General features: G+C 39.7%; 1 protein-coding gene across 3 annotated transcripts in view; it reads right to left on the bottom strand.

Annotated features, from left to right (window-relative positions):
- LOC106578316 (retinoic acid receptor alpha) overlaps positions 1-17,898 on the bottom strand; it is a 277,294-nt gene that overhangs the window by 156,447 nt on the left and 102,949 nt on the right. The gene's annotated exons all lie outside the window — the stretch shown is intronic.

Raw genomic sequence — 17,898 nt, 5'->3', positions numbered from 1 at the left:
ATACACACCTGCAAAAGAAGCTATGGTTAAAAGGTCAACTGCAACACACACAAACACAGCGGAGAGAGAGGAGCGAGAGAGATAATTATATAAAGAAAATATATATTTTCCCTCTATTTAAAAGCTTGGGGAAAAACATGCATCTATGTGACTCTAATTACTGGAAATGTCTAGTCTGAAATGGTAAAAAACACCCATTTCAGGTGAATAATCTTATGGAGCATTAAAAGCCATGAACAGCATGCATGGGTATGTGATAGCTCGACCAATACACACACACTCATTACCAAGGCTAGAGTGAAAACCCTGGGGGAATGTCACCGAGACATAAATGAAACAAAAGAAACTTTACTAATTATGACTGTTAGTCCCTGAGGTCTTTCACAAACAAACACACAGTCAAAGCCATAGAGCAGGTGCGCACACTTCACTTGAGTCCGTATACATCACGTAATATAAGAATGAATATCCAATGTTACCAACATTAGACAAACAGAATACAATACACTCAATTCTAGCCCATTTTTAGGCGTCTCTCTAGCTACAGCCTGGTACACTGAAACATTGTCTAGCTCCAGCAGGCGTCTGTATAATTAAATGGATACCGATTTCAAGTTTTCATAACAATTGGTAATCGGCATTTTTGGACACCGATTATGGCCGATTACATTGCACTCCACGAGGAGACTGCGTGGCAGGCTGACTACCTGTTAAGCGAGTGCAGCAAGGAGCCAAGGTAAGGTGCTAGCTAGCATTAAACTTATCCTATAAAAAACAAATCAATCCATCTTAACATAATCACTAGTTAACTACACATGGTTGATGATATTAGTAGTTTATCTTGCTTGTCCTGCATTGCATATCATCGATGCGGTGCCTGTTAATTTATCATCGAATCACAGCTTACTTCGCCAAACGGGTGATGATTTAACAAGCGCATTCGCGAAAAAAGCACTGTCGTTGCACCAATGTGTACCTGATCATAAACATCAATGCCTTTCTTAAAATCAATACACAAGTATATATTTTTAAACCTGCATATTTAGTTAATATTGCCTGCTAACATGAATTTCTTTTAACTAGGGAAATTGTGTCACTTCTCTTGCGTTCTGTGCAAGCAGAGTCAGGGTATATGCAGCAGTTTGGGCCGCCTGGCTCGTTGAACTGTGTGAAGACCATTTCTTCCTAACAAAGACCGTAATTAAATTTGCCAGATTTGTACATAATTATGACATAACATTGCACAACCTTCAATGTAACAGCAATATTTAGACTTAGGGCTGCCACCCGTTAGATAAAATACGGAACGGTTGCGTATTTCACTGAAAGAATAAACTTTTTATTTTCAAAATTATAGTTTCCGGATTTGACCATATTAATGAACTAAGGCTCGTATTTCTGTGTGTTATTATATTATAATTAAGTCTATGATTTGATAGAGCCGTTTGACTGAGCGGTGGTAGGCAGCAGCAGGCTAATAAGCATTTATTCAAACAGCACTTTCCTGCATTTGCCAGCAGCTCTTCGCTGTGCTTTAAGCATTGCGCTGTTTATGACTTCAAGCCTATCAACTCCCGAGATTAGGCTGGCATTACTATAGTGCCTATAAGAACATCCAATAGTCAAAGGTATATGAAATACAAATGGTATAGAGAGAAATAGTCCTATAATAACTACAACCTAAAACTTCTTACCTGGGAATATTGAAGACTCATGTTAGAAGGAACCACCAGCTTTCATATAATTAAGTTCTCATGTTCTGAGCAAGGAACTTAAATGTTAGCTTTTTTACATGGCAAATATTTCACTTTTAATTTCTTCTCCAACACTTTGTTTTTGCATTATTTAAACCAAATTGAACATGTGTCATTATTTGAGACAATTGATGTATTATATTAAAGTTAAAATAAAAAAAAGTGTTCATTCAGTATTGTTGTAATTGTCATTATTACAAATATATATATATATATATATATATATAAATAGGCCGATTAAATCGGTATCGGCGTTGAAAAAAAAATATCATAATCGGTCGACCTCTAGTAGATTTGTACATATAGTTAGGCCTGAGCGATATGGCCTAAAAATCATATCTCCATTTCTTTAACACTTATCAGCGAATCACAATACATTTTCAAATATTTTCTCTAAATAAGCTTTGTTGTACAAATCAAGGTAAAATACACTACATTTCAAACAAATCAGCAGTAACCTAATGAATTCAGTGCTTGTGAAATTATATCTAGGCTAAATAAGCCTTTCACAACCAGAAGACCCACTTATAATTACGTTTCATCAAAATAGTTTAACCTACTTTTTTGCAATAATCACTGATCTGGCGTTCAAGTCTATGAAAATGCCCTTTTTGTTACTAATTTAACCAGAACCATGCATAATGCACATTCACTAATAATGACTAACTTCTTGTAGCAGCCATTAAAAAACATTAACACAGATCTCAAACAAATCAAGCAAAAGCCCATGTGCTAGTGAGTAGCCAGCTAATCTTTATATTTCAAGTTTAGCAAACTTGGATCTATTTGCTATCTAAGAAGGTAGAACAGTAGAATTGTTATGAACACACCCTTCTGTCCATCTCCAACTGTTTTAACAGCATGCTAGCCTGTCCACTTTGTTCCGATGTTGAAATCAAGTGCCCTACCTTATTTCTCAGAATGAGAACGAGTTGCCAATTTCTTATATAATTGTGTTTTAGGCTTATTGCACATGTATAAAACACAGACTAGACAGCTAGTATAACATTCTTTGGCTAAAATGCTGCTAGCGGTACATGGTACCGCAATGGCGCATGAGACAAACTAAGAATGCAATTTCCAGAATCAAATTTTTATTGATACTCTCGGTTTAGTATTGTCTGCTCTGTGCGCAATTTGAAGAGTTAAGACATAAAAATAGTATTGTTAAAAAAGGTTAACCTGTTAGGGCTAGGGGGCACTATTTTCACGACCGGGTGAAAATAATGTACCCGATTTAATCTGGTTACTACTCTTGCCCAGAAACTAGAATATGCATATAATTAGTATATTTGGGTAGAAAACACCCTAAAGTTTCTAAAACTGTTTGAATGGTGTCTGTGTATAACAGAACTCATATGGCAATCCAAAACCTGAGAAGATTCCATACAGGAAGTGGCCTGTCTGACAATTTCTGGTGCTTCTGTTGCCTCTATCAAAAATACAGTATCTCTGCTGTAACGTGACAATTTCTAACGCTTCCATAGGCTCTCTGAAGGCGCCAGGAAGTGGAATGGGATCTCTGCTGTCTCTGGGCAGGGTCCAGCAGCTCTGTTTGTGAGTGGTCAGCCTAGTGGCTCAGAGCCTGGAGATGCGCGGCCACGAGAGTACTCCATGTTTTTCTTCACCTGTTTGAATGAATACAACATCGTCCGGTTGGAATATTATCGCTATTTTACTAGGAAAATCGCATAAAAAATGATTTTAAACAGCGTTTGACATGCTTCTAAGTACGGTAAAGGAACATTTTGAAATTTTTTGTCACGAAATGCGCCCGCGCATCACCCTTCGGATAGTTACCTGAACGCACGAACAAAACGGAGCTATTTCAATATAACTGGCCGAGCTATGTACTCAGAATATTGCAAAATGTGCTTTTGCCGAAAAGCTATTTTAAAATCTGACACCGCGATTGCATAAAGGAGTTCTGTATCTATAATTCTTAAAATAATTGTTATGTATTTTGTGCAAGTTTATGCTGAGTAATTTAGTAAATTCACCGGAAGTTTTCAGTGTGTATGCTAGTTCTGAACATCACATGCTAATGTAAAAAGCTGGTTTTTGATATAAATATGAACTTGATTGAACAAAACATGCATGTATTGTATAACATAAGGTCCTAGGAGTGTCATCTGATGATCATCAAAGGTTAGTGCTGCATTTAGCTGTGGTTTTGTTTTTTTGTGACATATATGCTTGCTTTGAAAATGGCTGTGTGATTTATTTTTGGAAGGGTAATCTCCTAACATAATCTAATGTTTTGCTTTCGCTGTAAAGCCTTTTTGAAATCGGACAATGTGGTTAGATTAACGAGAGTATTATCTTTAAAATGGTGTAAAATAGTTGATTGTTTGAGAAAATTGAATTGTGGTATTTTAGTTGGTTTTGTATTTCGCGCGGTGCGATGCAGTTGGCTAGGGTTTCCGCTAGCGGAACGTCTGTCCATAAGAGGTTAACTTCTCTATTACAGTAAAATAATGCCTTAATGTGTTTCGGTGTCCATATGACCGATTCAGTTGGACCAAACCTCATATGCAAATAGAGACTTGAAACCGCTTGTCAGAGATGACGTGATCTCTCATCTTTGTTGCTGTAAGTGGCAGGGGGAGGGGCTTGGTGTGTGTGTGTGTGTGTGTGTGTGTGTGTGTAAACAGAGAGGAAGATGCAAAGAGGCGCTTCTAGACGCTTATTTTGGACCCAATCTTCCCGCCTGCCTTCCCGCCTTTGGGACAACGACTCCCATTGTTAGGGTGGAGACATGAGCATCTCGTCATTATATACAGATCTCTGGTGTAAATGGGAAGGTGCACACAGCACAGAAGGAGCGAAGGAGACAAGGCCAAAAAGACAACATGAGAACAAGTGGACAAACGCACATCATACTTGCGATACAGGCATTTGGAATATCACGCAAAAACATTTTAATTAATTTGATATATCGCCCAGTCTATAGTTAGGGATTAAGTGACTAGGCAACAGGATAGATAAAAAAGTAACAGCCGCGTATGTGATGAGGCAAAAGATTGTCATTAGTCATTGAGAGTGTGTGTGTGTGTGTGTGTGTGTGTGTGTGTGTGTGTGTGTGTGTGTGTGTGTGTGTATATACACACACAGGATTTTGGCAGAGGCCTTTTATCTACTTCCCCAGAGTCAGATGAACTCTTAGATAACATTTGTATGTCTCGGTGTCCAGTATGAAGGAAGTTCAGCGTAGTTTCGCAAACCAATGAGAACTAGTGTTAGCGCAACGGCTGGAAGTCTGTCTCGCAGACATGGTCTATATGGGGCCCTGGTGTGTCTCTCTCCATCAGGCTGAGAGCATGGCTTTATAGGCTCTGATCCTTCTATTAGCTACCTTATTTTTATTGATCGGGGCCAAAGTGCTCTCCAAATCACCCTGTAATATGGCTGGGCAGCCGGATACACAAGGATACCACAAACAAGCGGATAGACACAAACAGGACACACTGATATAGTGACAAACAAAAAGGAGGACACTGCACAAGGGGTGTATTTGCATTAGCTAAAGAGCTTTAACGAACATCTTTAAAAAGCCCAAGGGTACTGGTCTTTGTTTTATTTCACTTTTAAAACCTCCCTACTACTACCCACCTGTAAAACGGTTGTTTTGGGCCATATTAAGAGGACATAGGCTTCATAATAGCCAAGGTTCAGTTACATATTGGTCTGTTTCACATGTCAAAGCAAATCATATAACCATGAAATGTGTAGGCTCACACACAAACAATCATGAAAATGCATTAACATCCCCTATAATACTTTGACTGAAAAACCATACAGAACTGCATATTTAGATGTGGTAGCTATAGTCTATAGGTTGTGTTACAACAAGGTGCTAACTGAGGCCAGGGGTAAGGTTGCAGGCTGAAAATTGGCAAATTGCTATGTAGTCTATCACAAAGCCATCTGGCACGTATGTCACCTGAGCTGGCCATTTTGAAACATAAGTTACATGACCTTACAACAGACCCCTTGTATGGAAATACAGATGCGGACTGGAAATCCATATTGCGCATATTTAGATACAGTAACTTAGCACATTGTTGATACACAACCAATAGCCTAACTGAGGCCAGAGTAAAAGTCTGCAGGCTGAAAATTGGTCTATTGCCAATGTATTCAGTCACCAAGCCACATGGCATGTACATAATATAATTTACTACAAATTTAGCAGACTCTAATCGAAAACGACTTACAGTCAGTCATGTGTGCATAGAGTTTTTACATATAGGTGGGTGGTCCTGGGAATAACACCCACTATACTGGTGTTGTAAGAGCCATGTTCCACCAACAGCTACAGACGACCACGTCACCTAAGCCGGCCATTTTGAAACACAAGCTACTTGACCTTTAAAACAGTCTCATTGTACAGAGAACAGATCTCACATCTAGCTTATCTCACTGCATTCGAGAGATCTCCTTTTCTTTCTCTGTATGTTAAGTCGTGACTGAATGTATTGGTGTAAAGGTGACAATGTATTGTAGGTCACACAAGGTAACATAAGGTATTAGTGTTGTACAGTACACTGAAACTTCGGTACTTTTTCAATACAAAAAAAAATAACAGTTTGGTACAACATTTTTTGATATGTTCGATACTTTTATTTTAATTTGTTTCATTTTGTACTTTTTACCCCTTGGCTATCACAAAATTGGTATTTACAGTCTTGTCCCATCACTGCAACTCCCGTACGGACTCAGGAGAGGCGAAAGTCGAGAGCCACGAGTCCTCCGAAACACGACCCCGCCAAGCCACACTGCTTCTTGACACACTGCTCGCTTAACCTGGAAGCCAGCCGCACCAATGTGTCAAAGGAAACACCGTACAAGCGCCCGGCCTGCCACAGGAGTCGCCGCTAGAGCGCGATGGGACAAGAACATCCCGGTTGGCCAAACCCTCCCCTAACCCGGACGACGCTGGGCCAATTGTGCGCCGCCTCATGGTTCTCCAGGTCACGGCCAGCTGCGACACAGCCTGGGATCGAACCCAGGTCTGTATTGACGCCTGAAGCCCTGCGATGCAGTGCCTTAGACCGCTGCGCCGGGAGATGTTTGGTACTTCTGTCAAATGTGTCTCACGTGATCGAGAGGACCAATTCTGTGTCAGCGCAGCACCTTGATAGCATGAAGAGCAATGTGCCTGCTTTACTACATTGCTAGAGCTGTCTTGGCTCCCCACGCATGCTGCACAGAAGTTAAGACACTTGAATAATGCAACACGGTACGTAGAAATGTTGAAACTGTTTTCGAACTATTACTGTTCGCAAAACAATGTCCATACAGGCCAGAAAACTTTTGTGCAAGATGATACCGGTTTGTATGTTAACTTTCCTTTCAAGCTTACAGTTGATTTCCCTACCCTAGTACTTTGTTTGTGATATGCTAACCATAAAGCAAAATATGCTGATTTCAAAGCAGATTGTCACCAAAAACTTGATTAATTCACTTAGACTCCCTAGCCACCAAAAACTCCTTCACTTCTTCGACTCCTGTCTGGTTTCCTCTAGATTCCATAGCCGAAGTCAGATTCCACAGCCACATTCTAAATCGTGAATGACATTAATTTCTTAGAGAAAGCACACACTTTTATAAAAAGAGATTGCTTCTAGTATGCAAACGTTGTTTATCAGTACAATAAAATAGGTTCTAGCAGTTGCCAATAAAATAAGTGTTAAATGGAAGGGATTGCTTGTCATCTGTAGCCCCTTGAAATCAGCTAAAACAAGCTCAAAAGAAATGTACTGCTTTTGAATAATATGCATTCACCTACATTGTGAGTAGAACTAGGCTACATCTTGATTTACCCAGTTTATCAATACGGATTTACAATTCAAATAAATTACCATTTTGTTGTTACCAAAGTTTTACTTATCTTCATCTAAGTCACAACAATAGACAAACACAGTCTGCTTAAACTAATAACAAACAATTCTACATTTTCATGTCTTTATAGAACAGACTAAACATTTACAGTTCAGGGTGCAAAAAGTAAGTGAACCCTTGGATTTAATAACTGTTTGACCATCCTTTGGCAGCAATAAACTCAACCAAATGTTTTCTGTAGTTGCGGATCAGACCTGCACAACAGTCAGGAGGAATATTGGACCATTCCTCTTTACAAAACTGTTTCAGTTCAGCAATATTCTTGGGATGTCTGGTGTGAACCGCTCAAGGACATGCCACAGCATTTCAATCGAGTTGAGGTCAGGACTCTGACTGGGCCACTCCAGAAAGTGTATTTTCTTCTGTTGAAGCCATTTTGTTGTTGATTTACTTCTGCGTTTCGGGTCGTTGTCCTGTTCCATCTCCCAACTTCTATTGAGCTTCAAATTGGCAGACAGATCACTTTACATTCTCCTGCAAAATGTCTTGATAAACTTGGGAATTCAGTTCCGTCGATGATAGCAAGCTGTCCAGGCCCTGAGGCAGCAAAGCAGCTCCAAACCATGATGATCCCTCCACCATACTTTACAGTTGGGATGCAGTTGATGTTGGTGTGTTGTGCCTTTTTTTCTCCACACAGTGTTGTGTGTTCCTTCCAAACAACTCAACTTTAGTTTAATCTGTCCACAGAATATTTTGCCAGTAGCGCTGTGGAACATCCAGGTGCTCTTTTGCGAACTTAAGACGTGCAGGAATGGTTTTTTTTGGACAGCAGTGGCTTCTTCAGTGGTATCCTCCCATGAACACCATTCTCGTTTAGTGTTTTTTACCTATCGTAGACTCATCAACAGAGATGTTAGCATGTTCCAGATATTTCTGTAAGGCTTTAGTTGACACTCTAGGATTCTTCTTAACCTCATTGAGCATTCTGCGCTGTGCTCTTGCAGTCATCTTTGAAGGACGGCCACTCCTAGGGAGAGTAGCAACAGTGCTGAACTTTCTCCATTTATAGACAACTTGTCTTACTGTGGACTGATGAACATCAATGCTTTTAGAGATACTTTGGTAACCACTTCTAGCTTTATGCAAGTCAACAATTCTTAATCTTAGGTCTACTGAGATCTCTTTTCTTTGAGGCATGGTTCACATCAGGCAATGCTTCTTGTGAATAGCAAACTAAAAGCACGTGTTTTTATAGGGCAGGGCAGCTCTAACCAACATCTCCAATCTTGTCTCATTAATTGGACTCCAGGTTAGCTGACTCCAATTATCTTTTGGAGAATTCATTAGCCTAGAGGTTCACATACTTTTTCCAACCTACACTGTGAATAGTTAAATGAAGTATTCAATATAGACAAGAAAAACACAATCATTTGTGTGTTATTAGTTTAAACAGTGTGTTTGCCTATTGTTGTGACATAGATGAAGATCAGATCAAATGTTATGACCAATTTATGCAGAAATCCAGGTAATTCCAAAGGGTTCAAATACTTTCTTGCCACTGTAGGTCGACCGATTAATTGGAAAGGGCGATTTAAAGTTTTCATAACCTTAGCCTTCCCTGTAGCTCAGTTGGTAGAGCATGGTGTTTGCAACGCCAGGGTTGTGGGTTCGATTCCCACGGGGGGCCAACACAGAAAAAAAAAATATATATAATAAAAAAAAAAAAAAAATATGTATGAAATGTATGCATTCACTACTGTAAGTCGCTCTGGATAAGAGCGTCTGCTAAAATGACTATAAAAAAAAAAAAAAAAATAACAATCGGTAATCGGTATTTTTGGCCACCGATTTGCCAATAATTTTTTTTTTTTTTTGAACTAGGCAAGTCAGTTAAGAACACATTCTTATTTTCAATGACGGCCTAGGAACGGTGGGTTAACTGCCTTGTTCAGGGGCAGAACGACAGATTTTTACCTTGTCAGCTTGGGGATTCAATCTTGCAACCTTACGGTTAACTAGTCCAACGCTCTAACCACCTGCTTTACATTGCACTCCACGAGGAGCCTGCCTGTCTGCGAATGCCTGCCTGCGAATGCAGTAAGAAGCCAAGGTAAGTTGGTAGCTAGCATTAAACTTATCTTATAAAAAAACAATCAATCAATCATAATCACTAGATAACTACACATGGTTGATGATATTACTACTTTATCTAGCCTGTCCTGCGTTGCATATAATCAATGCGGTGCGCATTCGCGAAAAAGGACTGTCGTTGCTCCAACGTGTACCTAACCATAAACATCAATGTCTTTCTGAAAATCAATACACAAGTATATATTTTTAAACCTGCATATTTAGTTAATATTGCCTGCTAACATGAATTTCTTTTAACTTGGGAAAATGTGTCACCTCTGCAACAGAGTCAGGGTATATGCAGCAGTTTGGGTCGCCTGGCTCGTTGCGAACTGTGTGAATACTATTTCTTCCTAACAAAGACAGCCAACTTCGCCAAACGGGGGATGATTAAAAAAAAGCGCATTTGCCAAAAAAGCACAATCGTTGCACGACTGTACCTAACCATAAACATCAATGCCTTTCTTAAAATCAACACACAGAAGTATATATTTTTAAACCTGCATATTTAGCTAAAAGAAATCCAGGTTAGCAGGCAATATTAACCAGGTGAAATTGTGTCAGTTCTCTTGTGTTCATTGCACGCAGAGTTAGGGTATATGCAACAGTTTGGGCCACCTGGCTCGTTGAACTAATTTGCCTGAATTTTACGTAATTATGACATAACATTGAAGGTTGTGCAATGTAACAGGAATATTTAGACTTAGGGATGCCACCCGTTAGATAAAACACGGAACGGTTCCGTATTTCACTGAAAAAATAAACGTTTTGTTTTCGAGATGATAGTTTCCGGATTCGACCATATTGATGAACTAAGGCTCGTATTTCTGTGTGTTATTATGTTATAATTAAGTCTAATTAAGATTTGATATTTGATAGAGCAGTCTGACTGAGAGGTGGTAGGCACCAGCAAACAGCACTTTTGTGCGTTTTGCCAGCAGCCCTTCGCAATTCTTCAAGCATTGCGCTGTTTATGACTTCAAGCCTATCAACTCCCAAGATTAGGCTGGTGTAACTGATGTAAAATGGCTAGCTAGTTAGCGGGTGCGCGCTAAGAGCATTTCAAACGTCACTCGCGCTGAGACTTGGAGTAGTTGTTCCCCTTGCTCTACATGGGTAACGCTGCTTCGAGGGTGGCCGTTGTCGATGTGTTCCTGGTTCGAGCCCAGGTAGGAGCGAGGAGAGGGACGGAAGCTATACTGTTACATTGGCAATACTAAAGTGCCTATAAGAACATCCAATAGTCAAAGGTATATGAAATACAAATCGTAGAGAGAGAAATAGTCCTATAATTCCTATAATAACTACAACCTAAAACTTCTTACCTGGGAATATTGAAGACTCATGTTAAAAGGAACCACCAGCTTTCATATGTTCTCATGTTCTGAGCAAGGAACTTAAACGTTAGCTTTCTTACATGGCACATAATACACTTTTACGTTCTACTCCAACACTTGGTTTTTGCATTATTTGAACCAAATTGAACATGTTTCATTATTTATTTGAGGCTAAATTGATAGTATTTATGTATTATATTAAGTTAAAATAAGTGTTTATTCAGTATTGTTGTAATTGTCATTATCACAAATAAATAGTTTTAAACATTTTTAAATAAATTAAAAACGTTTTTTATTTAAAAAAAAAGAATAAAAATCGGCTGATTAAATCGGTATTGTTTTTTTTTTGGTCCTCCAATAATCAGTATCGGCATTGAAAAAAATCATAATCGGCCGACCTCTAACACACACACCCCTTCTCCCAACCCTTCTTCTCTCTGTTTACCATCTATAACCCAACCCCGGCAGGCCCATTCTCCTCCCAGTCACACATCTGATCTATGTGTTATATGATAGGGAAGACATAGAAAGTAAGTGCTATGGAGGATGGAGCCCTACAGTACTATTATTCTGTACAGTACTGAACGTCCTTGTGCTTTCAGGCTGCAGAGTGATCAAACGGACAGCTGACCGTGGAATAAAAACATACACACGTTTGTCTAAAGTTGAGGGAGCGTGCAATTGGCATGCTGACTGCAGGAATGTCCACCAGAGCTGTTGCCAGAGAATTTAATGTTGATTTTTCTACCATAAGCCGCCTCCGTTGTTTTAGAGAATTTTGCAGTACGTCCATCCGGCCTCACAACCGCAGACCACATGTAACCACGCAAGCTCAGGAACTCCACATTCATCTTCTTCACCTGAGGGATTGTCTGAGACCAGCCGCCCAAGCAGCTGATGAAACAGAAGTATTTCTGTCTGTAATAAAGCCCTTTTGTGGGGAAAAACGAATTCTGATTGGATGGGTCTGGCTCCCCAGCGGGTGGGCCTATGCCCTCCGAGGCCCACCATGACTGCGCTCCTGCCCAGTCATGCGAAATCCATAGATTAGGGCCTAATGAACTCATTTCAATTGAATGATTTCATTATAATGAACTGTAACTCAGTAAAATTGTTGAAATTGTTGCGTTTATATTTTTGTTCATTATAGAAGCTGAGTCCTAAGGTACTGCATTGGATCACTAACTGTTAAGGTCCATTTTCTCAAAAGCTGATCAACTTTCAAAGCAGAATTACTTTCCTATTGTTCCTCAACTGCAGTGTATGATATACAATTTTCTAGCTCCGAGTCTGTAATTTTAGCAAATAAAAAAAACACATGGTGAAATCCCTGAACAGTTTCCTTCCTCTCCGGCAAATGGGTTAGGAACATCGTTTGCATCTTTGTAGTGACGGTGTATTGATACACCATCCAAAATATAATTAATAACTTCCCCATGGTTAAAGGGATATTCAATGTCTGCTTTAAAAAAAAAAAATGTACCCAGCTACCAATAGTTGCCCTTCTTTGCGAGGCATTTGAATACCTCCCTGGTCTATGTGGTTTAATTTGTGTTTGAAAATTCACTGCTCAACTGAGGGACCTTACAGTTAATTGTATATGTGTGGGGTAGAGAGATGAGGTAGTCATAAAAAAAGATGTTGAACACAATACAGTGTGAGTCCATGCAACTTATTATGTGACTTAATATGGAGTTGGTCCCCCATTTGCTGCTATAACAGCCTCCACTCTTCTGGAAAGGCTTTCCACTAGATGTTAAAACATTGTTGCGGGGACTTGCTCCATTAAGCCACAAGAGCTTTATTGAGATCAGCACTGATGTTGGGTGATTTAAGCCTGGCTCGCAGCGGGCGTTCCAATTCATCCCAAAGGTGTTCGATGGGGTTGAGGTCATGGCTCTGTGCAGGCCAGTCAAGTTCTTCCACACCGATCTCAACAAACCATTGCTGTATGGACCTCGCTTTGTGCACGGGGGCATTGTCATACTGAAACAAGTAAGGGCCTTCCCCACCAAACAAACATTATGGGTCACTCCTTGTGCTTGTGCTCCACTGACATGGCTGAGCAGCGGAATGTGTGTGTGTGTGTGTGTGTGTGTGTGTGTGTGTGTGTGTGTGTGTGTGTGTGTGTGTGTGTGTGTGTGTGTAGAGAATGCAGGTCGGAGGTTATGTTATGTAGTAGCAGGAGCCAGTGACTAATAGGATCTAACAGCCGATGATGAATTAATAATCGAAAAGCTCCAATGGGCGGAAGGGTTTACGGGTGGGCTGCACTCGTAATGTCTGCAGGGAATGGCAAAAGCATACGTTCCTTACTCTCCCTCGCCCTCTCACACGCATGAACGCACAGACAAGTCAAAAAGGTCAAAGTCAGGGAACAAACATGAGCTGCCCCGGTCAAATGTAAGTGCTGTTATTGTGAAGTGGAAACGTCTGAGGAGCAACAACAGCTCAGCCACAAAGAGGTAGGCTACACAAGCTCACAGAACAGACCGCTGAGTGCTGAAGCGCGTAAAAATCATCTGTCCTCGGTTGCAACACTCAGAGTTCCAAGCTGCCTCTGGAAGCAAAGACAGCACAATATCTGTTCGTCGGGAGCTTCATGAAATGGGTTACCATGGCCGAGCAGCCGCACACAAGCCTAAGATCCCCATACGCAATGCCAAGCGTCGACTGAAGTGGTGTAAAGCTCGCCGCCATTGGACTCTGGAGCAGTGGAAACGCACGCATTCTCTGAAGTGATGGATCATGCCTCACCATCTGGCAGTTCAACAAATTTCCTGGGTTTGGTGGATGTTAGGAGAACGCTACCTGCTCCAATGCATAGTGCCAACTGTAAAGTTTGGTGGAGGAGGAATAATGGTCTGGGGCTGTTTTTCATGGTTCGGGTTAGGTCTCTTAGTTCCAGTGAAGGGAAATCTTAACACTACAGCATACAATGACGTTCTAGATGATTCTGTGCTTCCAACTTTGTGGGAACAGTTTGGGGAAGGCCCTTTCCTGTTTCAACATGACAATGCCTCCGTGCACAAAGCGAAGTCCACACAGCAATGGTTTGTCGCGATTGGTGTGGACGAACTTGACAGAGCCATGACCTCAACCCCATCGAACACCTTTTGGATGGATTGGAACGCCCACTGCGAGCCAGGCTTAAAAAAATATATAAAAAATAAAATAAAATTGGCCAACATCAGTACCCGACCTCACTAAAGCTCGAGGCTAAATGGAAGCAAGTCCCTGCAACAATGTTCTGACATCTAGTGGAAAGCCTTTCCAGAAGAGTGGAGGCTGTTATAGCAGCAAATGGGGGATCAACTCCATATTAAGTCACATAATAAGTTGCATGGACTCACCCTGTATGCAAAGTCTTTAACATGATTTGTTTATGACCAACTGATCTCTGTACCCCACACATACAATTAACTGTAAAGTCCCTCAGTCGAGTACTGAATTTCAAAACACAAAGACCAGGGATGTTTTCAAATGCCTCTCAAAGAAGGGCACACCTATTGGTGGATGGGTAAAAATAAATAAAAAATTGTTTAAAATGACGTGACTCTCCGCCAATAATTACATTGAGGATTGGAGGATTCTAAATTAATATCTAAGCAGCATTTCCGTTAGATATTCTCACAGATCCTAAGGGACTTTTATATAATTCTAAATTAACTAATAATAGTCGCTTTGTTTAAAAAGTAACAATATTGGAGATTTCATTTAACCTAGAGTGAACGAGAAAAAGGCAATTCTTAAACAAGGGGTGAGGCATTCTCAATAATTTGTAAATAAAGCCAGTTTATAATTTTGAATAATTTATTTCTGGAGAAAACTAACTTGATTATTTAGCAGACATCACTTGCTTATATTCAGTCAACACATATGTTTTAAGAATATCATGGAATATAATTGAACATTTTCGTTTCTCCATGCTTGTCTCAATGCAATGCGAAACGGTGCTGAAATAGACGTCCACAGCGGGAAGGCTATAAATAACAATATCTGTAAGATTTATTTTTTAAACGACAGTGAGCGATTGTAATCTGAATAAAGGCCAAAATAATATTTATAAAGGCCAAAATATAGCCCTGCTAATAGCCATAACGACGCTGTACAACGTGACCATGTGTGTTTGAAAGAGTATTTTCCAGTATGCAACAATTTGTTTGCATTCATTAGACAGCTCTGTTCCAATATTTCTGTAATTCAGTGACATTTATTCCCATAGTAATTCGTTATGGATCCATAACTAATCAATATCTGCATTTTCAAATAGTATTTTTAATCATAATTTATTATCGAAAGCATAAAGATGTTGAAGAAATACTGTACTGCTGTTTTGAGTTAGAAATGTAACACTTCAGAGTACTTAAGCATAGAATACATTGCAGGTAGGGGGATGTTCACACCTACAGTAGCCGGGCTATAAGGAGTCCATTGTCCTGCTAATCGGGCTACAAGTGTTTGAAAACCTGTTTACAAAATGCCACCAGCTGTCCATCACTACTGTAAATAAAAACACAGCATCTTGTTTACATTCATTATTGTAACCACAATGTCACAAATAATTTGCATCTACCTTTCCAATTACTTTTAGAGTTTGGGATTAATTTGATTAATATTATGGTGTTTCTATTCCAAGGAAAAAACATGAGTTTTCGTTAGGATGGAACAGAAAATATGGCGCTGTACAGCGTGACGGCTTGGAGTACAGTACTGGGCTATTTAGCTAAAGAATCCAGTGTCCTGCAGCACGCGGGAGAACGGGGTTCAATTCCCCGATGGGGAGGAAGGAGTAGGCTGTCCTTGTAGATAAGAATGTGTTCTTAACTGACTTGCCTAGTTAAATAAAGGTCACACTAAGAGCATAACATTTCTACACCCTAATTTTCTAATTCTAGTCTAACCAATACCCAAACGGAGATTCAGTGAAAATAAAAATATCATTGATTTATGAAGACCAGTCCCCATGCTTGTGTCAGAGCAGTGCAAAACGGTGCTAAAACAGTTGTAGGCTATTGCTTCTAACTTCAATACGCTCTTTAAATAAATAAGACCGACACCACATTATTCAACACTAGTGAGACTCATGTTGTCTATGGTAGTCCTACAATATTTTGAAAAACATGACTTGACTCTCCGCCAATAATTACATAATTTTTCTGTAATTCTGTGATATTATTCCCATAGTAATTCGTTATGGAGCCATAACTAAATAAACATCAGCATTTTGAAAGAGTATTTTTATCGTTATTTATTATTAATGAAAGCAAAGATGCCAATATTAGTTACATTGCGCGTTCGAACTAAAACAGACTAAAAGAACAGGACAGCGGGAATGTTTCCCTAGTCAGCACCATTATTAGTGCAATGCCCCTTAAATATTTGGGATATGATTTAGTTTTCAAATAACATAAAATGAGCGAGAAAAAGGCCATTCTTGAACATGGGGTGAGACATTGTTACTAATTTGTAAATAAAGCCAGTTTGTTATTTAGAATGATTTATTTCTGTTTTTAGAGGGAGAAAAACCAATTTTTGGATGAAAAGCATGCCCAAATTAAACTGCCTGCTACTCAGGCCCAGAAGCTAGGATATGCATATAATTGGTAGATTTGGATAGAAAACTCAAGTTTCCAAAACTGTTAAAATAATGTCTGTGAGTATAACATAACTGATATGGCAGGCAAAAACCTGAGGAAAATCCATCCAGGAAGTACTATTATTTTGAAAGGCTGTTTTCCATTGAAAGCCTATCCACCATACAAAGACATAGGACCCAGTTCACGATCTCTATGGCTTCTTCAACATGTGGCCAGTCTTTAGGCATTGTTTCAGGCTTTTACTCTGAAAAATGAGGGAGATGCAGCACTTTCAATGAGTGGACAGTGGAAATTTCCAGACATGAAGCCAGCGCGTGATCGGGAGCACGCCTTTGTTTCTCCTTTTCTATTGACGAAGCTTTTGTCCGGTTGAAATATTATTTATTATTTATGACAAAAACAACCTGAGTTTAAACATCGTTTGACATGTTTCTACGAACTTTTATTGTACTTTTTTGACTTTCGTCTGGGTGTTGAGAGCGCGCTTTGTGCCTTTGGATTACTGAACTAAACGCACCAACAAAAAACTAACGTTTTTGGACATAAAGAGGGACTTTATTGAACAAAACGAACATTTGTGTAACATGGAGTCCTGGGAGTGCCACCAGATGAAGATCAAAGGTTAGTGATTCATTTAAATCGCTATTTCTGACTTTTGTGAGTCCTCTCCTTGGCTGGAAAATGTCTGTATGGTTTCTTGTGGCTAGGCGCTGTCCTAATATAATCACATGGTGTGCTTTTGCCATAAAGCCTTTTTGAAATCGGTCACTGTGGTTGGATTAACAAGAAGTTTATCTTTAAAATGGTGTATAATACTTGTATGTTTGAGGAATTTTAATTATGGGATTTCTGTTGTTTGAATTTGGCGGCCTGCAATTTCATGGCCTGCAATTTCACTGGCTGTTGTCGAAGTGGGACGCTAGCGTCCCAATGGTACCAGAGAGGTTAAAGTAGAGACTCCAAGCTAGAAAATGGTATATCATACATTGCAGTTCAGGAACAAACAGAACATATTTCTCCTTTGTAAGTTGATAAACTTGTAACCCCACTTCTGAGAAAATGGACCTTAAGTATTTTCGGTACACCTACTGGAGAGCTCTTCTTTGTCTACACCCACTCAGGATCGTTCACACCCTCTTCAAAGCATTAACCCCACCCATCTCTTTAAGGATTCACATGTGAAGCCATGTGGTAAACACACCCAATATCAAATAAAATGTACCTTTGTTT

This window comes from Salmo salar, chromosome ssa19, assembly GCF_905237065.1.
Source record: "Salmo salar chromosome ssa19, Ssal_v3.1, whole genome shotgun sequence".
In the NCBI taxonomy this organism is placed as follows: domain Eukaryota; kingdom Metazoa; phylum Chordata; class Actinopteri; order Salmoniformes; family Salmonidae; genus Salmo; species Salmo salar.
Note: the sequence above shows the minus strand (reverse complement) of the source record. Positions and strands in the feature narration are given on the sequence as shown.